Here is a 6,184-nt window from a genome sequence, read left to right on the forward strand (position 1 = left end):
ATTGATATTTGTTCTCATTCCAAAGAAAGGTGACCCAACAGACTGTGGATATTATCGAACAATATCATTAATATTACATGCAAGCAAGATTCTGCTGAAAATTATCCAAAGAAATTGGAGCAATATGTCAACAGAGAACTGCCAGATGTGCAGGCTGGATTTAGAAGAGGCCGTGGTACTAGGGATATTACAGCTAATGTTAGATAGATCTTAGCAGAAAGCAGAGAATACCAGATGTCTATCTGTGCTTCATTGACAATGCAAAGGCTTTTGACTGTGGATCACAATAAGCTATGGCTGACTCTGAGAAGAACGGGAATCCCAGAACATTTGATTGTTCTAATGTGAAACCTATATTTGGACCAAGAGGCAGTCATCAGGACAGAGCAAAGAGACACTACATGGTTCAAAATCAAGAAGGGAGTCCATCAGGGATGTATTTTGTCTCTATACCTTTTGTATGCAGAACAGATCATCCAAGATGCTGGGCTGTACAAGGAGGAATGTGGCATCAGGATTGGTGGAAGAATCATCAACAATCTGTGTTATGCAGATGACACAACCCTACTTGCTGAAACTGAGCCGGACCTGAAGTGCTTGCTGCAGGTCAAGGACTGTAGTCTTCAACATGGATTGAAGCTCAACATCAAGAAAACAAAGTTTCTCACCACTGGCCCAATTGGCAGCATCAGTATGGATGGTGAAGAGATTGAGATAGTTAACAGTTTTAGTTTACTTGGTTCCACAGTCAACACTCTTTTGGTAACAGCAACCAGGAAATCAGGAGATGAATTGCATTGGGAAAGTCAGCTGTGAGGGACCTCTCAAGAGTACTGAAGAGCAACGAAGTCAGGCTGGAGACTAAGGTGTGGCTGATCCAGGCTATAGTCTTTGCAATTACGTGCTATGCATCGGAGAGTTGTACAGTGAATAGGGATGATAGAAAGAGAATTGATGCCTTTGAGCTGTGGTGCTGGAGAAGTGTGTTGAATGTACTATGGACTGTTAGGAGAACAAACAGGTTTGTCCTAGAGAGAGTGAAGCCAGAATGCTCCTTGGAGTCAAGGATTCTGAATAGTCTGACATACTTTGGGCATGTTGCAAGGAGGGACTGGTCCTTGGAGAGGGACATCATGTTTGGGAGAGTGGAGGGACGGCACAGGAGAGGAAGACCCTTGATGAGATGGATTGATTGTGTGATTGGGGTTGTGGGAATAAGTGTGTTGGAGACAGTGAGGTTGGCATAGAATAGAGCAGCATTTAGGGCTCTTGTACATAAGGTTACTATTAGTCGCAAGCGACTCAATGGCACATAACAACCATCACCAGAGGAATGTCCATCTGTGTTCATTGACTATGCAAAACATTTGACTGTGTGGATCACAGCAAATTGTAGCTAACCTTGAGAAGAATGGGAATCCCAAAACACTTAATAGGGTCACTATGAGTCACAGGCAGCTTGATGTCACATAACAATAAGAACATGGGCAACATACTAAATGACTCAGAAAGCATCAAAAGAAGACGGAGTGAATATAATATCACTGTACCAACAAGAACTTACAGACTTTGAAAAATTTCAGGAAGTACCATATGACATGAACCAATGGTAATGAATGAGGAAGTTGAAGCTGCACTGAAAGTATTGGGGGAAAAAAATAAGGCCCCAGGAATTAATAAGATACCAATAGACTTGTTTCAATTTGCAGATGTAGCCCTACATATGCTTACCAGTCTATGCTAGGAAATTTAGAGGACAGCTTTGTGGCCAATGACTTGGAAGAGGTCCATGTTTGTTCCCATTCTCAAGAAATTTGATTCAACAGAATGTGAAATTATGGAGATAATAATTAATATTACATGCAAGCAAAATACTGCTGAAGACCATTCAGAAATGGCTAGAGCAGCACATAGTTAGGGAACTTCCAGACATTCAAGCAGGCTTTAGAAGAGGTTGTGGCATCAGAGGTATCATTGCTGATGTCAGATGGATCCTGGATGAAAGTGAAGAATAACAGATGTGTTCCATGAAGCAAAGTTCAATTTCCTGGCAGTCAGAGAAGTGGGACATTGCCCTTCTCATTTGGGGCTTTTATTTCTGACTCAGATACATATTGCACCCAAGTCTGCCTCTATGCTTTATGAAAATAAGGGTATATTCCCACACCAAAGAGTCTATGAACATCCACCAATTCTCCATGGCCTAGGCTGCTTGGTTTCTGGAAAGAGTCAATCTTTTCTTTCTAAGACCTACCACTAAACTTGGTTTTTTGTGACATTTTAAAGACAATTTTAAAGAGTTCATTGAATATGCATGGTGTATGTTAGCCTTTGGAAAAACAAGATGGCAGTAGTTTAATGTGTCAACACTTGAACTATTCAGGGATTTTCCTTCTGCAAATCTGAGATAAACGATCTGAAATTGCCACTTGGGTAACTCTAGGTACCTTGAACTTAATATGTCCAGCTGTGATGCTTATCCTGAACAACACCTCCTGCAATCTTTCTCATGTTAGACATGGTAATGCTAATCTTTAAGCCCCAAATTTTAGGATCATTCTTTACTCTTTTTTTCTTACCTGTTCTATCTATCCTGTGCCAACTTTATTGTCTCTGATACACCTACCTTCATTACCCCAGTAACTGAATCAATCCATCTCATCGAGGGTCTTCTCTTGTGCTGTCCCTCTACCCTTTCAAGCATGATGTCCCTCTCCAAGGACTGGTCCCTCCTTTCAACATACCCAAAGTATGTTAAATGATTCTTCAGAATTCTTGCCTCCAAGGAGGAATCTGGTTTCACCCTCTCTAGGTTGAACCTGTTTGTTCTCAGCTCAAAGGCATCAATTCTCTATCATCCCTAGTCATTATTCCAGATTTCTGATGCACAGCAGGTAATTGCAAAGGCTATGGCCTAGATCAGGCACACCTTAGTCTCCAGACTGACGTGGTTGCTCTTCAGTACTCTGGAGAGGTCTCTGACAGCAGACTTTCCTAACAAAATTCGTCTTTTGATTTTCTGACTGGTGTACAGAATGTTGATTGTAGAGTCAAGCAAACTAAAGCTGTTTACAATCTCAATCTCTTCACCAATCAGCACAGTGGTTAGAATCTTTGTTTTCTTGGTGTTGAGTTTCATTTCAATTTTGATCCATTCCTCAATCTTTCCCTGTCACTTTCAACCTTACAAAATCTTTCTTTTTATTGGCTGTCTCGTATCCTTGTTATGTGCCATTGAGTTGAAATCGATTCATACCTGACACTCGGTATATTTTCAGAGACTATAAATCACACAGGAGGAAAGTACTCATCTGTTTTCCAAAGAGCAGCTGGTGGATTTTAACAGTCTGACTGTGGGTTGGCAGTATAGCTCCTTATTCATTAGGTCACCACAAGCTCTTAGTCTAGATTCATGTAATGTTTTTTCATGTCCAGATTTAAGACATACATTTTGGCCAGAAAATCAGAGATGAAGCTATGCTCTTCTCAGTCTGTAATATATGATGGTGAGTAAAGGAAAATTCTACTATCAGTGATAACCATCTTGATCACTGATCAATTAAAAATCTTCTAGACTTTGATAATTTCACAGTTGTCCCCTTTGTAACCAGTAATAAGTTTGTGAAAGATATTTAAAAACTGAAGAGCAACGACGTCAGTCTGGAGGCTAAGGTGCTCCTGATACAGGCCATGTATAGTCTTTGCAATTACTTGCTATGTTTCAGAAAGCTGGACAATGATTAGGAATGATAGGAGAATTGATGCCTTTAAGCTGTGTTGCTGAAGAAAAGTATTGAATATACCAAGGACTACTAGGAGAACAAACAGGTTCATCCTGGAGAGGGTGAAACCAGGCCGCTCCTTGGAGGCAATGATTATGAAGATTGTCTGACATACTTTAGACATGTTGTAAGGAGCAACCAGTCCTTGGTGAAGGACATCATGCTTGGGAGGGTGGAGGGACAGCCCAAGAGAAGAAGATCCTCAATGAGATGGATTGATTCAGTGACTGGGTTAATGGGGTAGGTGTGTCAGAGACAATAAGTTTGGCACAGAATAGAGCAGAGTTTAGGGCTCTTGTACCTAGGGTCACTATAAGTTGCAGGTGACCCAAAGGCACATAACAACAACAACATTTCAAAACTAGTCGAATATCCTGCTCCACTTCATATCTGCAACTAAAAATCTCCCTATCTACTGAGAACTCCTGACTGAATCAATCACTGCTATGGAGATTGTCAAACAGTGACTATTTCCAGCATTCAATCCTTACTTATTACTTAACATGATTATATAAGGAAGAGCATTTATTTAATCATGTATTTATATGATCCTTTACTTATTTATTAATTTATATTAGCATTGATCCACATCTTATTCAATTGATTGTAATCAGTTACGAGCATTAGTTTGATACTAATTGTCAGCTTGTCCAGTAAGAGCTCTGCCCAACTGGCTCACATGTTTAATCAAATGTTCTCATCATGCTTTGGGCATTTCCCTATAAGAGGGTCCATGCTCACCTTGTGCTTTCCTAGACCTGGAATCAGTAATTTCTCTACAGAGCTTTAGTTCCTTTAGAGCTATGACAGTATTTAGAAATTAAGATTTTCTAAGTACTTGATGTGCTCATTGGGTGTTAGCCCTCTGATGTGTGTGTGTGTGTGTGTGTGTGTATGTTCCTCAATTATTCACCATTTTGATATCTGAAATTTGGCATTTATGACAATAGTAAAAAATAAACAAAAAAACAACAAACCAAACAAACAACCACCTTGTAAAATAAAGGAAAGAAAGACAGAAGGGGGAAAACCAAATTATCTGCTGGCTGTCAAGCTTCCAAACACATAGTTTGGAAGCTCAACTCTATGGAAAGGAATGTGGTATCAGGCTCAGGGAAGACTCATTAACAACCTGCATTATGCATTTGACACAACCTTACTTGCTAAAAATAAGGAGGACTTGAAGTGCTTGCTACAGAAAATTAAAGACTACAGCCTTCAGTATGGCTTACATCTCAACCTTAAGAAAAGTTCTTGCCACTGGATGGATAGGCACCATCATGATAGGTAAAGATTGAAATTGTCAACAACTTAATTTTACTTGGATCTATAATCAACACCCTTGGTACCAGCAGTCAGGATATCAGAAGAGGTATTGAATTAATAAAGTCTGCATTCAGGACTTCTCCAAATTACTGAGGAACAATGATGTAAGTTTGAAGATTATGATCCATCTGATTTAGGCCATGATCTTCACAATTACTTGTTATGCATCTGAAAACTAGATAGTGAATAAGGATGAAAGGAGAATTGATTACTTTGAGCTGTGGTGTTGGAGAAGAATATGGAATATATATCATGGACTACCAAAAGAATAAACAGATAAGCCTTGAACAGAGGCTAGCCAGAATGCTCATTGGAGGCAAGGATGACAGCCTTTTTTCACATACTTTGGTCATATTGCTGAGAGAGGCTATTCCTTGGAAATGAACATGATGTTTGGAAAGGTTGAGGGTAGGTGAAAGAAAGGAAGAACCTTAAAAAATTACTAACAAAGTGACTACAGCAATAGGATCAAATACGTCGGAAATTATGAAGATGGTACAGGACAGAACGGGGTTCAAATCTATTGATCATTAAGACTGCCTTGAGTTGTACTTGACTCAATATCATCTAACAACAAAATCTGGTGCATTAACAATGTGTGTTTGGTAGTGAATCAATGTTGGTATTTGAGGTTCAAGGAACATTGACTGTAGAACATGCATTAACTTGGTGGGCCTTGATTATTAGTGGCTTGGCAATTATATGACTATATCTAGCTTTAAATAACATTGATTTTCATGCAACAACCTGGTCTTAAGCTTGTTAATAAATGAGTAGGGGTTAGATATTTTTTTAAAAAATCATTTCCATTTTATTCAGATCTTTCAGCAAATTGAATTTTAAAAAAATGGAACTATAAGTCTGTTCATTGTGAGAGAACTTTTTTAGGAGGACTATATGATGAAGTATTATTGTCATGACAAGAGTCTAGAATGAAAGGTATAGTGGTGTGGACTGGGGAGGATTGTATAACAATGAAGGAGGGTTTTTGTTTTAGTTTTTTTTACTTTTCAAAGAGAAAAGCAAACAGGAGGGTGGGGTGGGCAGGGAGAAAAGTGTGCAAGAATGAATGAATG

The sequence above is a fragment of the Elephantulus edwardii genome, unplaced genomic scaffold, assembly GCF_000299155.1.
Source record: "Elephantulus edwardii isolate Elephantulus edwardi_28Jun2011 unplaced genomic scaffold, EleEdw1.0 scaffold00053, whole genome shotgun sequence".
Lineage (NCBI taxonomy): Eukaryota > Metazoa > Chordata > Mammalia > Macroscelidea > Macroscelididae > Elephantulus > Elephantulus edwardii.